Source organism: Podarcis cretensis (genome assembly GCF_951804945.1).
Source record: "Podarcis cretensis genome assembly, chromosome: 9".
Classification (NCBI taxonomy): domain Eukaryota; kingdom Metazoa; phylum Chordata; class Lepidosauria; order Squamata; family Lacertidae; genus Podarcis; species Podarcis cretensis.
In genome coordinates, this window is record NC_137178.1 from 40,223,557 (window position 1) to 40,239,727 (window position 16,171).

Sequence of the window (16,171 nt, forward strand, 5' to 3'; positions counted from 1 at the left end):
GCACAATATCGAAGGTATACTTTTTAAAATTTACATTTAGAAAAAGGTTCTATCACACTTGTTATTTTCCACACTGTATTATTCAAATACGCATAGATAGTTTTAATATGGCTATATATAAATTCCAGTTCCTATCTTGTTATGTGATCATGAGCGAGTGTGCTGTAAAACTGTATATTAACCATTAAAAACTGCAAAAACAGCAAATTCAGGTGCATGTTCATACCTATATATGCAAATACATTGTATTATATGTAAAGTAATAAAGCCTACAGGAATAACACTAGAGATCTACAGCCAACATCTGCATGCTCCAATTACAAAATTAGAATTTTATTTATAAAAGAATGGCTCCTTCAAGAATGGCTCCTCCAAGAATGGCAAACCAACACTACAAACTATAATCTCATTTCTTTTCATGAGCTAATAATCACTGTATATCTGACAACTCTGACAAATTAATAGGTCTGATTAATTTATAGATTACAAATGATTGGACACACAATATCTGTATTCCCTTCTTTAATTATTTAGACTCCAGAAAGAGAAAATAATTTTTGTTAGAGTGAATCTAGCTATCTAAAAGAAGAGCTACAAGCCTACTACACAGTTAGAGCCATTAATTCTTTTTAAAGTCCACATTCGATAATAACGCATTGTACAAAAAATAATACATGCAAAATGTGAATTTTCATTAATAAATTCAGTTCAGGTATTATTTGAATCCATCTTAACTGAATGCTCTGCATTGCATTTTTACTATTTTTAAACATACACAGAATTGAGGAACTTATTTCCTGTAGAATTTATAAAAGCACAGTTATATGCATAAGAAAAAGCTACATTTGCTCAAAGCGTGATTAATAACTTAAAATTCTCCATTAGCGATTACAAAAAAAAGGCAGAACGCAGCTGGTTATGTGTATGCATTTGATAGTCATGGAGCATGGATAGCCACTTCATCATTCTGCCTTCCTTCATTTATCTGTTAAAATTACTATCAAATATCAAGTAGGATAGAGTCGTGAATCACAAACTGCTCCTCATTTTCAGGGGAATGATACAATGAGAGTCTATTCATCAGTATGGCAATCGGCACAAGTAATTAGTCCCTTAGACTGAGATCTCTTGCAAACCTTATTGTATCCAGTGCCACAAACATATGACAATGAAAAGCTAATGGAGGCTTCTAAAATTTGTTAACTGCTTTGGTCATCAATCCTTCCAGTTCTCTGCACTGCAGTATTATGCAAAGATTGTAAATTATTCATGCCATCCATTCATCTTTCTGCACTTTTGATTAAATTAAACAATGCTGTTTTTTCTGGCTGTAATTGCAACATGTGAAGCAGCTATGTCAAAAGTAAAAGTAGATGCAACCATGCAGCGAGACATGAACATTTCTGGAAAATTCACCATCTTTAGTGCCCCATCCTGCCTCATTAGATGATAGCTCACGTTTGCCTTAATTAGTTAATGTATAATGACACTGAAGTACAGGATGTGTTTTAGGACATCTGCATTAGGGAAAAAAACTGTCCCTGGACACAGAGAATCATTTCTAGAATAGTATAACATTAAAAATAAACACTTTCACTGGATAAGATTTATTAAATGTTGAACCATGAAAGGGAATATCATGAATTCAGTAGCAGGTCAAGTGTTCTTATGAAAATAAGCAACTTAGTTTCAACAGAAGTTGGACAGTATTTCATGAAACAGCCATACCCTTTTACTGCATTTGCCACCACAGGAAGCACACAACCTCAATTCTACTTGGACAATTACTGTATTTTTCGCTCTATAGAACGCACCCGACCATAGGATGCACCTTGTTTTAGAGGGGGAGAACAAGAAATAAAATTCTCCCCCTCTCTGCTCAGCGTCCCTTCAGTGAAGTGGAAAGAGAAATGGAGCCCCTTCCATTTCTCCTCCTGGATGAAGAAGCACTGTGCAGCTCTCCTTCTCTGCTGAAGCCAGGAGAGTCTTGCTCTCCCATCTTCAGCGAAAGGAACCTGAAGCCTCCGGAGCGCAGCGGGAACTCGCGCTGCACTCCGAAGGCTTCAGGCGGCTATCCCTGAAGCCTGGAGAGTGAGAGGGGTCGGTGCGCACCTACCCCTCTCGCTCTCCAGGCTTCAGCGAAAGCAACGCAAAGCATCCGGAGCGCGGAGGGAGCACTTCCTCTGCACTTCGGAGGCTTTGCGTTGCTATCGCTGAAGCCAAGGAGCCTGCATTCGCTCCATAGGACGCACACACATTTCCCCTTAATTTTTGGAGGGGGAAAAGTGCGTCCTATAGAGCGAAAAAATACGGTAAATGACACAAAATTAAACCTCTTGTGTTTACCTGATGATTGTGCATAAAAATAAAAACAGCTAAAATATATCAGTGCTTTCCTTTGTTGTGCTAGAGCTGTGGTTATATGTTTTTCTAACAGAGCTATTAAGTTTTACAAAAAGGTTAGATTAGATATTCAGAATGAAAAAGATATTGTGAAGGACTGTGAATTACTGCCAACCTCTTCTAAAGTTTCTCAGTGTCACGTGCTTGCTATGAAATGATGGTCAGGCAACAGACAGCATCAGCACAACTCCACTTTACCTGTCTCTCATATCTATGCCTTCTATCTTTGCTTGCAGCTAAATGTTCAGGACCAACACATTGCTCGATAAAACAGAAAGTACAAACCAGCATGAGATGCAAGAGCTTGCATTGGCAAGTGAATGGGAGTCAGTCACTTCTAGGAAGAGAAAGGATTTTTAATCTGGAAGGAAAGTAGTAGACAGACACTTGCCAGAGATGGAAAGGGGTTGGGTACTATCCATAGCAGATTGAGGAACTAGGGAAATAAAAGAGGTGGTAGCAAGCGAATTGGTTCATCACTTCTATGCTTAGCCAATATTTTTTATTTATTTATGTATTCATAGCCCAATATACTCTATTTTACCACTCTCACGGTGCTCATAAATAATTCAGAGCAATACAACAAGCACACCCCAACATTTCGGCAACAAATTAAAATATATTAAAACAGTATAAAAACACAACAGAAACAGAGTCAAAACAAAGTCAAGCAATATTTAGAAGACCTTGGAAATTTTAAAAAAGGCCCTTTTCTTACACCAAAATGACACAGGAGTTGGAACCAGATGCCTTGTTGGGTAGAGATGGGGCACCACAATATATTTATTTCTGATTTATATCTGATTCAGGTTTCAGATTTAGGAATTATCAATAATTCTTCTCTTTCACAGGAAGGAGGTCCAGTGTGGTGTAGTGGTTAAGAGCGGTAGTCTTGTAACCTGGGGAACTGGGTTCGCGTCTCCACTCCTCCACATGCAGCTGCTGGGTGACCTTGGGCCAGTCACACTTCTTTGAAGTCTCTCAGCCCCACTCACCTCACAGAGTGTTTGTTGTGGGGGAGGAAGGGAAAGGAGAATGTTAGCCGCTTTGAGACTCCTTAAAGGGAGTGAAAGGCGGGATATCAAATCCAAACTCTTCTTCTCTTCTTCTTCTTTTACAACAACAACAACAATAACAACAACAACAACACTTATACAGTGTGGGTGAACAAGGATATAGAAACAGTCTGCAACTATCGGTGACTACGTGGTAGAGAATCGCAATATTAGTTTCTTGTGGAATTGGTTTTACTTATAAAAGTACAGGAAAGGGACAATGGCTACAGTTGTGTAGGGAGAAAAGGTATTTATGAGAATGGGCAACAACAAAAATGCAGACTAGCCATGAAGTGCACAGATTAGGCTGCTGTTTACTTTGAATCACGCAAAACTTCTGAGAACAACCTAAAATTGTATGACTTTTATGAGGAGTGACCAAACCAAAGCTAGTATTTCACAGAAGTCAGTACAATCCAAAAACATACTGCTGCTGCAATGCCTAAGCTAGAACTGTTGTAAAAGGTAAAACTCTATCTGTGTGAAGCGCAATTTTGCAAAACAGAAAACCAGACAGAAAGTACAGTGCAGTAGCCTTAATAAACCACATGCTGTAATGAAAACAGGAGACTAGTCTGGAGCTCATTTCACAAGATGCCTGTTCAAAAGAAAAACATCTCGTGTTTCCTGGGCTGGAGGTTAAATACATCATGCAGGTAAAATGTTTGCTTATGCCTGGTCATGAGTGTGAGTTTTGTGCTGCTGAAGAAAGTATCTGACTGACAGCTCTAGAAGTTGAGACTATTAATTATTCTCGTAACAGATTCAGTTATGATTATCATCCAATAAACGTTCTCAAAATGTTACCTTAGGCATATCTGAAAGTATCAGAAGTGCCTAAGGGGATGACGAGATGCTAGAGTAGTAGAACATGTGTACTACTCTACAATGTTTTTATATGTACTGTAAGCCACCCAGAGTGGCTGGGGAAACACAGTCAGATGGGTGGGGTGAATAAGAAGAAGAAGAAAAGTTTGTGCCAATTGACTGCAAAACATAATCCCTTCAAAGCTCATATGGAGAAAATGGGAATTCTCACTGTGAATTGCTGTTCTCAAGGGGTGGCAGAGAAGAAGAAGAAGAAGAAGAAGAAGAAGAAGAAGAAGAAGAGTAGTAGTAGTAGTAGTAGTAGTTTGGATTTGATATCCCGCTTTATCACTACCCAAAGGAGTCTCAAAGCGGCTCACATTCTCCTTTCCCTTCCTCCCCCACAACAAACACTCTGTGAGGTGAGTGGGGCTGAGAGACTTCAAAGAAGTGTGACTGGCCCAAGGTCACTCAGCAGCTGCATGTGGAGGAGTGGAGACGCGAACCCGGTTCCCCAGATTACGAGACTACCGCTCTTAACCACTACACCACACTGGCTCTCCCCCCTGGACAGCACCCCCTGGACACCTACTTTGGCTAGAACAGCCTCATGGGGGGGGGGGAGGACCATCCCCCAGTTTGGGAGCTGAGACCAAGAACAGATGGCCAAAGTGGGGTTAGGAATTGGAACAGAAACTACAAGATGCTCAAACGACCTCTTCTACATGTGCAGCAGCAGAAGCTGTAAGGAACTATCCCACCCCAAAGTCCCTGGGACCCAGGGCAGGGAGGAATGCCCTCCGGAATCCCAATTTACTGCAAGAATTTCTGTTTTCTAACTGACAGGGAATCCCAAATAACATTATGTACCTTCAGGATGTAGGTGAGCAGTGCCAACTCAGGGAAACAATCCTGAGAATGAGAGATGTCTTAACTCAGGAACTGCACTGATTTTATAGTGCAGACTGATGCCCACATTGGAGCCTTGCATATATCTAGGAATATGCAGCTTTCCCTAAGGGCCACATAAACAGCTGAACGCCAAAGAGAGTGGGTGGTGATGCTCACTCGGAGTGACTTCTCCAGTGCCTTGTAAGCCTATACTCTGTAAGGCACCTCAATATGGTGCACATAGACATGCTCTTCCTCAAGCCCTTAGGATGCCTCATCTCACCCTTCTTAGCCATGGGGAGGGCCTTCTTCTTGACCTTGGTCTCCACCAAGATCACCTCCAAAGGCTCCCCAAACAGCTACCCCACGTCAAACTTGGAGCTGCTCAACCTGGCCTGGGACACTAGGTTCACCCCTCAGTTCCTTAGCCAAATATCCCACCCTTTCAGGGTGTTTGCTGTCATACTCCTGGCATTAAAGTGGCTGCAAGCCAAACAAAAAGTCTGCCAAAAATGATGTAGATAGGATTATCTTCTTTAAACAGTCATTGAGCAGTTTGGGAGTGTTTGCTGCTCCAAGCTCCAGCCATCTCCTCTGCTCACACATACACAGACTAGGTGAGGACCCTATGTGAAGGTGGTTCTGCCTACACCCCCCCCCAATATATATATATATATATATATATATATATATATATATATTAGGGAGGTTGTGGATGGATCCTCCAAATCAGCTGCAAAGTCAGTATGTCAATGAAAGCTCCCAGGTGAATCAATCCCACACACAACAGCAGGTAGGCTGCTCCATGCTTCCTCCCTATTGCTGTCCATATCTGGAAATCCCAACCTATTGCATGTGTCCTGGCACCCTAGCTGGGTATGAAGCCCAGAGCTGATGGAAAGTTGATGTCTCACATCTTGGTGGGTGGGACTGACCTCACCCAGGGGCAGGGTGCCTGTCTAGGGCTCCTGGGCTATGGACTTGGATGAAACAGAGGGTTCCTCTGGTAGAGCTGCAAAAGGAGAAGCTAGCATAGTCCTTGAAGTCCCTTTTCCTCTTGCCCTTGAACCTTCTCTACTCTTGTCCCTTCTTTGCTTTGTGTCTCCTGTGTGGGGATCTATTTCCCCAGACATTTTTCTCCCAGTGGGTGTTATTTTGAGCCCAAGCAAGAATAAATGGTGAGGGAGAGAGGAGGTCCTTTCCTTCCTATGCATGTTGTGCTTTAAATGACCCACTCATCCAAATACTGTACATCAGCAGCACTATGTATCCCATAATGCATGGTGTATATCACCCCAATATCCAGCTTGGACATAAGCAAAGAGCACCTTGACAGAAGGTGACCAGAGAAGCAGGCAACTGATTTGGTTTTGGTAAGAGCAAAAAAAACCCTTTTGCAATGAATACTAAATGCTATATGAATTATGAATTGTATGAATTATCAAAAGTGTTAATTCCAGAAGTTAGATGGCAAAGCTGCTATTCAGCCTGGTACTACTAAAATCAATCACAAAATGTCATCATGTTAGAAGAAATGATTATTTGTGGAACAAATTCTTGTCTATGGAGAACCACACTTTAATTGTAATTAATTTCCAAGACAAACAGCTGCTAAAATTACAGAAATATTTGCGCACTGCCACAGTCATGGTTTTGACTGAATTTGTTTCGCCCAAAGCAGATTCCTGTACTTCCAAACTGCACTATTGCAAGGTGCATGGTAGGAGGATTTCATAGTCATTTACACTTGTAAAATTATGTTATGGTAACACCTTTTGAAGACACACTTATTTACAAAGGCATTCCTTTGATCTCTCAACCCAAGTCCCCTCATTAAATTATTCATTTATTGTGTATTTTAATGATGAATGGTTATATTTAAAGGTTTGGGCAACTTTTTTTTTATATCTGGTAAGTTCAACAGCAAAAAATAAAAAATAAAAACCACAAGGCTGTCTTTTATAAGTTTGAAGCAATATACTATGAAGGATTTTGGAATTTTAAAGTCTAAGCATCTTTCCTTTCCCCCCACTGATTTCAGCAACTGAAAACAAAATAAAATTCTATCTGGATCTTAACTACAAGAGAAATAAATGGTCTGCCTGCCCTCCGTTAGCAATGTATTATGCACTTGATTTTAAATTGAAAGATAAAAGTGCTCAAGTTCCAATAAGGCTTTACTTTGAACATAAATCTAGATGAAATAACATCGAGGTATTAGAGGGCATCATGAGATAAAGCATTCTCTTCTATCTCGTGAACTGAAATGTGTTGTGCTTTCATGCAGATAGAGATGGAGAATACTAACTAAAACCTCAGCCATTTATCAAGCAGTGGCCATAAATAAAGTAGAGGCTACCCATCTCTAGACCATCTTAATGGAAATAGAGTGTTTCATGGTGTAAAACATTTTGTAAGCTTCACACAATTCTTTTACTGAAGCCTTTAGAGACTATGCAGTTGAATGCAGAACCAACATATAATTATGAGAAAAATAAATTTCCATGCTGTCAAACTAATTTACATAGAACCTTTCAGGTAGTCAACACAGTATTTATTAATAGGTACCAGGGTAAGCACATTTGGCCTCAATCCAATGAACAGATAGTCAGGCTTAATCCCATTGATTTCAATGAATTTAAGCAAACTTAACTCTATTTAAGCCATTATGTATAGACCTTATTTGCAAAATATTGAACCTGCAGTATCTTTTCAAGTGACGTGAAAACAAAGATAAATAAGGCCTGACTGGTTCTCTAGAAAGATTTACTAGAGTACAGGCCTAGCAAAAAGAAAAGACAGATCACTTCTTATTGCTACCTACAGCTTCCAACTCTTTGGATGATTTGCCATCAATCCTGGAAAAAGGTGATTCACAACCCAGCTATTCATGTCTTTAGTTTTCACCTTTTAAACTTCACTTAACTTCCATCCCTATGGGTATAAATACTCAGCATCAAACTTCAAACTTCATGCATCTTGTAGGCAAGAACACATGTAATCAAAATTACTATCACAATGAACAAGGAAGACAGAGGCATCCCCTTTTTGGCGCAACAGAATTGACACACTAGTTCTGGAAGATTCTGTGGTGAAAATTTAAGCAGCCTAATTATAAAAATTTAACCAGTACATTGCTTGTACTTTAAGTGCCTTCTGTGTGCAGCACCCATACACGTGTAGTGGAAGACTATTCAATCTGAATCAACTATGCAGCTGTGATATGAAGAAAAGTCCCCCAGCTGGATCAGGTGAAAGGCCCATCTAGTCCAGAATCCTGTTCTCACAGTGACCAACAAGGCACCTATTGGAATCTCATAAGCAGGGCCTGAGAACAAGAGCACTTCCATGCTTGGGATTCCCAGGAACTGGTAGAGGCATAATGCCTCCCACAGCGGCTAGACCATAGCTACAGTGGCTAGACACTATTGATAGCCTTGGTCCGCTTTTATAGCCATCCAAGTTGATGGTCATTACTACCTGTGTTGCCTGAAGAAGTACCTTCTTTTTTCTGCCTGGAATGTTCCCATGTTTACCTTCTTTTAACTGCCCTGAATTCTAGTATTATGAAAGAGAGAGAAAAACATATCCACTTTCTCCATACCACAGAATGACTCCCCACCTTATTCACTTGGTTTTTCCTAAATTAAAAGCCCCAAATGTTGTAATCTTTCCTCAAAGGGCACTTGCTCCACCCCCTTGTTCTTTTTAGTTGTCCTTTTCTGAACATATTCCAGCTCCATAATATATTTTAGGATTAAAAGGTAAAGGGACCCCTGACTATTAAGTCCAGTCACAGATGACTCTGGGGTTGCGGCGCTCATCTCGCTTTACTGGCCGAGGGAGCCAGCGTTTGTCTGCAGACAGCTTCTGGGTCACGTGGCCAGCATGACTAAGCTACTTCTGGTGAACCAGAGCTACACATGGAAACACCATTTACCTTCCCGCCAGAGCGGTACCTATTTATCTACTTGCACTTGACATGCTTTCAAACTGCTAGGTTAGCAGGAGCTGGGACCAAGCAATGAGAGCTCAGCCCGTCGCGGGGATTCGAACCGCCGACCTTCTGATTGGCAAGCCCTAGGCTCTGTGGTTTAGACCACAGTGCCACCCGCATCATATTTTAGGATTATTTTGCCCTAATTTGCATCACTTTACACTTGCTTATACTGAATTGCATTTCCCATTTTACTGCCCATTAGCTCAGTGTGGAGAGAAGCACCTCATAATCCCATGTTCTTTTAACCACCCAGAACAAATTGATATCATCAGCAAACTTTGTTACCTGACTGCTCATCCCTAACTCTAGATAACTCATGAGCAAATTATAAAGCACAGTAAAGATCCCTGGGGACTCCACTTCCTGCATCATTCCATGGGGAGAACTGTCCATTTATTCTTATTCATTTTGGGGGTGAAGGGAAGAATGCCAAAAGGTTTGTTTTAGAACAGGAAGAAGTCAGATAGAGGGCTTTCCCCCCGAAGCACAGGCTGGGGCCACAGTTTCCTTTTTCAAGCCCTAATACAGTCCCCATCCACAATTGTACAGCTAGTTCAAAAACAATGACTTCATGTTGTAGTGATTAATTCTTTGTGCATTCATTTTATATGCATAAGGCATTTTTAAATCTGTGAGCCTGTTATAAGGTGTGCCTGTGTACTGCAAACACCCTCTGCAAACAAGTGGTCAAGCTACTTGGTCATAGCTGTCAACTTTTCCCTTTTCTTGCAAGGAATCCTATTCGGAATAAGGGAATTTCTCTTTAAAACAGGGAAACGTTGACAGATATGTACTTGGTACACCCATTGAAGAAATTTGCTGGGAAGCAAACACAACCTTAGAATATACATTTTTTTCACAAAGCATACTAATTACACAAATATTTGACAATCACATCCATTACTTGCATCATGTGCATAAAGATGAAAAAAATGGTACATATCCTTCTCTTTAATATTCCAGTTTTTTGATGACTATTCCTTTTTCCAGAGCCTAGGTTTCCTTCCCACAGCTGTTCTTCCTGAGAGGGCTGTATCCACTCCTTATATTACATAGTCATCTAGCAGCAGCCATTCCATCAGGCTGCAACAGAGGGCAAGGAGGGAAGCAGGGCTATTCTATCCGCTCCTCTGAGAGAACAGAAATTTCAGGTCTTCTCCCTCATTTGTCACATAGCTGGTTGCTATAAGAACTGTGTGTTAGGATCTGGCGCCTGAGTTGTTTGTTTTTTCCTTCCTCCTCCTCCATTCCTTTCTCCCCTTTTTTGTGTTGTGTTTTTAGATTGGTAGCCCGAGGGAAGAGACTGACTTGCTTTTTTTAATCTTTAAGCTTCTCTGGGAGCCTTTTTAGCTGAAAAGCAGTTTAGCTGGAGATTGGTGTAAAAACATCTATGAATAAACAAATACATGTATATACATTTATCTGCCTCTTCAGTTTGCCATCTCCCCACCAAGTACAGAGTCAGCTATACTACGATGCAGGAGCATAATGTGTGACAACAATTTGTGGCTGAGCTATGAAACTGTACGCTTTTAGAGGTGCCATGGACTTGAAGATCAGGCCCAATTAAAATCTGATTTATAATTATGTGAAGATTTCAGTATACACGTGTGTGAGAGAGAGGGACTTCTTTTATATATGCATTCATATATAAGAGTAAACAACTTCCTGCATTTGAATATGAGTCATTGTTCTTTATAGCATGTGAACCCCTTAGAAGCTATTCATTATTCATGTCTACTTCCTAAGTATTAGACTTTTCCTTAAGGAATTGCAACACATAATCCACAAATCCATACACAAATGTATCCTTTATAAGCGGACATACACCATAGATCAGTGGAGAGAAAGGTGAGGGAGCACAACTCCAGAACTTCTTTCAGAACAGGAGAGATGGTGTCATCTGGTGGAGCACCTGAGTTCAGGGTAGCATGCATTGGTGTGGGGCACGCCATGTTTTCCTCTAAGCACAACAACCCTATGGTTTTGTTTTTTAAAAAAATATATATTAAGGGTTTGAGGTGCACAGAAACATTGACATCATGGCATTCTTCTTATAATATTTATTTTAATGACAAATGGGGGCTTGGTGGCCACAAAAACAGGGATCATATGCAGTGACCACATATGCAGTGGATTGAAAGGACCATCAGTTAGCTGCCTCTGCTATAGGTACTCAGTAATGACAAAGAGCAAATTGGTGATGGACACACACGCTGCCATGGCTGATGCTTCCAAGCAATACTTAAGTATTGTGGGTTGTTTGTTGCAAAAAATAAAAAAATAAAAGTATCTCCTTCAGGAGCTCTGCTCTGCTCTCTGCAATGACCATCAAAGATGGCAAGGTTGCTCTAAATGCATATACTTAAGGAATCTGAAAGCAATTTTACTTGCATCACCTGGAGTGAAAGAGAAGAAACGCGCCCCATGGGGAACAACTTTCAGGGCTTATTCAAAACACACCTTTTCATGTGTCCTCAACCCAGCCTCTTACAAAGAAAAGGAAATGCTAGAAAGTAAAATAAAAACAGATAAACAAGCCTCTGAGGGTATCTACAAAAACCCTTGTTTCCAGTCAGCATCCAATTCGTAAGATTGTATTCCAAATCATATAGAAGCAGCACCAACCCAGGTGAAGAAAGTTGCTCTGCTTTCTGTAAATACACTCTTAAGTTAAAATCTAGAAGAAGTCCTCCTTCTGGGAAATTATGGGAAACTTTAATGAAATCAATAAAACCTTGGGCATGCTGCCTGGTACTCAAAGGAGAGGATTTACCTCTTCTAGCATTAAATTGGGGGGAACGGGACAATTTTTATGGAAGATTTTCATAGATATATTATTTGAGCATCTAAGAATATGGGTACAAGTTATAACCACATCCCACTGTAAAAAAAGGGAAGTTATTATTTTAAAGTGAAACAGCACATTTCTACTGGATGTCAGCTACAGTTATTGTGGCAACCTGCACAAAGTACAGACGCCGAATGTTGGCTCCCCATGAAAATAGGCACAATTATAAGACATCTGTTAAAAGTTTGGATTGTATGTCTTGCTCTATTATCACACAGCAATCATGCACCAAAGGTAGAGTTGTAACTCAGATTCTCAGTTGTACTGCCTCAATCAGAACACGGTCCCTTTCCTCACAGCCGTCCCCTCAGGCCACTCATTATGTACTTGGAAAATTATGTTCAAGTGATGCATGGATTTTACAGACTTCCACCTCATTTGCTATAAGTGTTCAGTCAATTTCCTTAACATTATCTATTCTGTGCATTGAATAAACCAGAGATCCTTCACAAGAATAGTGCATAGTCAGATAACCGAAATCTATCACAAGTTGTAGCATTTATGCCATATAGACCAACTGGGTAACAAAGCTTAATTTAAATGTTTGAATTCAGAATTCAATGCTAAAATCTATTACTGGTAATTTGCACCAAGACATAGCCTCCATACTCAGAATTTAAAATTAAGTCACAACATTAATAGCAAGCAATTAATAAAAAGCAAGCAAAACAACTTCCCCCATTTCTCACACAGCAGGTAAACCTTCTCCCTCCTCAAGCAGGAAGAATGACTACTACAAGCATTCTCTTCATGAGATATGTATCACCAATTAGCATCTATTCTTCCCTGCCCACGTTGCTCCAATTGGCAATGTCATACACAAATTAGAAGTATGGGCAAGAAAACATAGATACAGTCAATGCTCACAAGCAATCATATATGTCTGTTGCTCCATTAAGTTCTGAGGCAACTGTTTTGCTATGAGCATGGGGATGAGTTCTAAATTGGGATTACTGCCGTTATCCACTGTGATAGGCCATGTCTCAAACACCTGAATCCTGTGCCCCCCCGGTAAAGGTAGACACGGTCACAAGAGAGTGTACCTCTCTGTCTGCATCCTCCTTTTCACCATTTGAGGTTCTTGTTGCCACCAGATAAAAGGAATGAATTTTCTACAAACCTACACTTTCATCAGTCAGCTTAAATAACCTTCCTCGGGTTTTCCTCAATCCTCATTAGGTAGTGTAAAATTTAAAGCTCTAAGTGTAAGGGTGTTTACATTAAGCTGAGACCACACAGGTTTAAGAAACAAATAGTTTACTAAGATGAAAAAAAAGTAATGAGTTTTAAGGAGAATATATTAGAGGGGGGGACCTACAGAAACCCAAAATATTCCATTTGGAGCAACCCCCAAGCATATAAACAAGCATATAAACAAGCAGCCCAGGACTATAAATTCAGCTGCTTCACTTGCATCATTGCTGCTTAACGTAGATTTCACAATTGGTAGTCAGTAACGTAATGGTGAGAGTAATGTTCTCTTTACAGTGAATTCAGATATTAGAAGAACTTGGTCAATTAGATTTTAATCAGAGTCATACTCCTAAAAAGGAAGTTAACATCAGGGAAAAGAACAATACACCATTAATCCATTAGGTATGCAGCATATTTCCTTGACTGTATTTATCTGAAATATGAACTTTAATAGTTACATATGCTTATTGTACATACGCAGTCCACCTTAATAACAACATGCCACTATAAACACAAATGACAAAATTATTGGTATGAAACCCGATCTTCTGCTACAATATTTTCAGGCCATCAGTGTGCATTTTAAGCATCACGCACCATTAAAATTTACCCCTGGTTGAAGTATCAACCCAGAGACTATAACTTGGCATAAGAGGGATGGTTTTCATCTAAACTGGCACCCAGTTTATAGAGAATAATGTTCCTAGACTTTTAAATGAAATACATGTGTGAAGCTGTAAGAGTAAGCAACAAATCACAGCAACAAACAGCTAAGTATTATTACACCAGTGCTTTTCATAATACCGTCCAGCCTCTACAATTAATCCTTGCAAGTCTGCACAGCTTCCAATCCCCTTCCATAAAGGTATCCCGATTACAGGGTATGATCAACATATACTGATTAAAGTAATTTTAGCAGTGACATTTCTCTCAATATTATGTTGCAACATTCATAGCAATCCTTGTACAATATGATTTTTTCATAGTGGACCACCTAAAGCAGGGGTAGGCAACCTAAGGCCCGTGGGCCGGATGGGGCCCAATCACCTTCTCAATCTGGCCCATGGATGGTCTGGGAATCAGCATGTTTTTACATGAGTAGAATATGTCCTTTTATTTAAAATGCATCTCTGGGTTATTTGTGGGGCATAGGAATTCATTCATCCCCCCCCCAAAAAAAATATAGTCCGGCCCACCACATGGTCTGAGGGACGGTGGACCAGCCTACGGCTGAAAAAGGTTGCTGACCCCTGACCTAAAGTGTAGCACACCACCTACACCAACCTTCTTCAACCTTGAGTCCTCAGATGTTGTTGAACTACTGATCCATCATCCCTGATCACTGGCCAGACTGGCAGGAGATGATTGGCATTGCAGACCAACAACAACTCAGGAGTCTGTGACTGAAAACTGCCACACGTTTGAGAAGTGTGGGAGATGAGTCCCCTTAGCTTTCGATGAGCAACAAATCTAGCATCATGCTAATTGTTTTTTGCCCTTTCTTGAAGTTATAAGTTGCTCAACTGTTTTTCCTAGTAGGCTTAGTGGGGCTACTATTGAATTGGGGAGATTTAGAGAAAGTACAACTGGTACTTTCTTGAAGTGTAGATCTCTACAGCATCATGGGGGTCTCTAGACTGACTCCACCATGATCACAAGGCAGGAACAAAGACTCTTTGGGAAAGTGGGCTGTTCCCAATCAGTTTTGCAGACTCACCAAGCTCAAATAGTAATCAGAGCCACAAGTAGTAAAGATGCCCACTTTCCCCTTAAATATTTAACCTAAATAATTGCCAACAGGGCGTAGAACATGTAAGAAAATTAGAGGCACGTTGCAGTCCATGTTAGTGAATGGTTCCAGTGACCCAATGGTGCTGTATAGATCTACACTTCAGGAGAGTGCCAATTGTACTATCACCTACTGGCATCATGGGGCCACTAGATTGTGATGCATCAGAGCTTACCCAATTAGGGCAGGTCCAAAGTGTAACTTGAGCTAGCATTGGAGGGCCTGCTGTAGGATCCTGGGACCAAAGGAGTAATACAGATTAATCTTACAGTGCCTTGTAGAGGTGTTGGGGGTGGATTGACATCAGTTGCTAGTGACCCTATCAGAATTTCCTTGATTTGTGGTGCAATTTCAGGTGATTAAATGAACACTCTTGTGGATACTGGGGGAGGCAGTTGTGACAAGGTAGCTTTCAATCTAGCGGGTGGTGAGGGAGGAGGATAAGTTGCCTCCCGAAAACCTACAAATTCATCCTCCTCCTCTGAGGAGGGGGAGTGAAAGGCTTGGGTGAAAGCTGGATGGTTATGGTCTGGGGCTCCTCCCAAGGGAGAGCTAAGAGCTGCTGGGTCTGCTGGGGTCCACAGGGAAAGTGAAGGCTGAGATCCTACCAGCCCTCTTGGAAATGAGCTCTCCTTGCTTCCCTCTTGCAGTTATCCAATTGCAGCTGTGCTGCTGTGTTAGAAGCTCTAGGCGCCTCAATGTGCTTCCTCTTTCATTTCGCCTTGTGAGATTTCCAGGAGGTCTACAGCACTGGAAGACAGGGGTTCTGTGGGCTCCATGCTCAATCACCCAATGGGCGTGTGCAGGTGGCAGACTGGTCCTGTGCTCAACCAGTGAGAAAATGGCAGTGGTTGGGAGCTCTAATGGCCACAAGATTTTGACGTGTTCTGGGAGCCGTAAAACAGGAAGCACCAGTCCCAGCAGGACGCAGGATCCTAAAGCGGCTCTGATTTCAGAGATAAATCCAAAGAAGGCAGTAATCCCTCACAAAATGATCAGCCATGAGGGGAAAGGGAAGGAGAGAAGTTTTTTTGGGGGGGGGGGTTGTATTTTGTTTTAAAATCACCTGGGGGAGGGAGCGAAGAAGTATTTTTTGTGTGTGCCTTTCTTTGAATTTTACTTATTTGAAGGATAGTAAAAGGAAAGGAAATAAGATAAAAGGTCTCACGAATTGTAGAAAG

General features: G+C 40.9%; 1 protein-coding gene across 1 annotated transcript in view; it reads right to left on the minus strand.

The window, feature by feature from the left end:
• The window catches only part of LRBA (LPS responsive beige-like anchor protein), a 357,313-nt gene that overhangs the window by 174,919 nt on the left and 166,223 nt on the right, over nucleotides 1-16,171 (minus strand).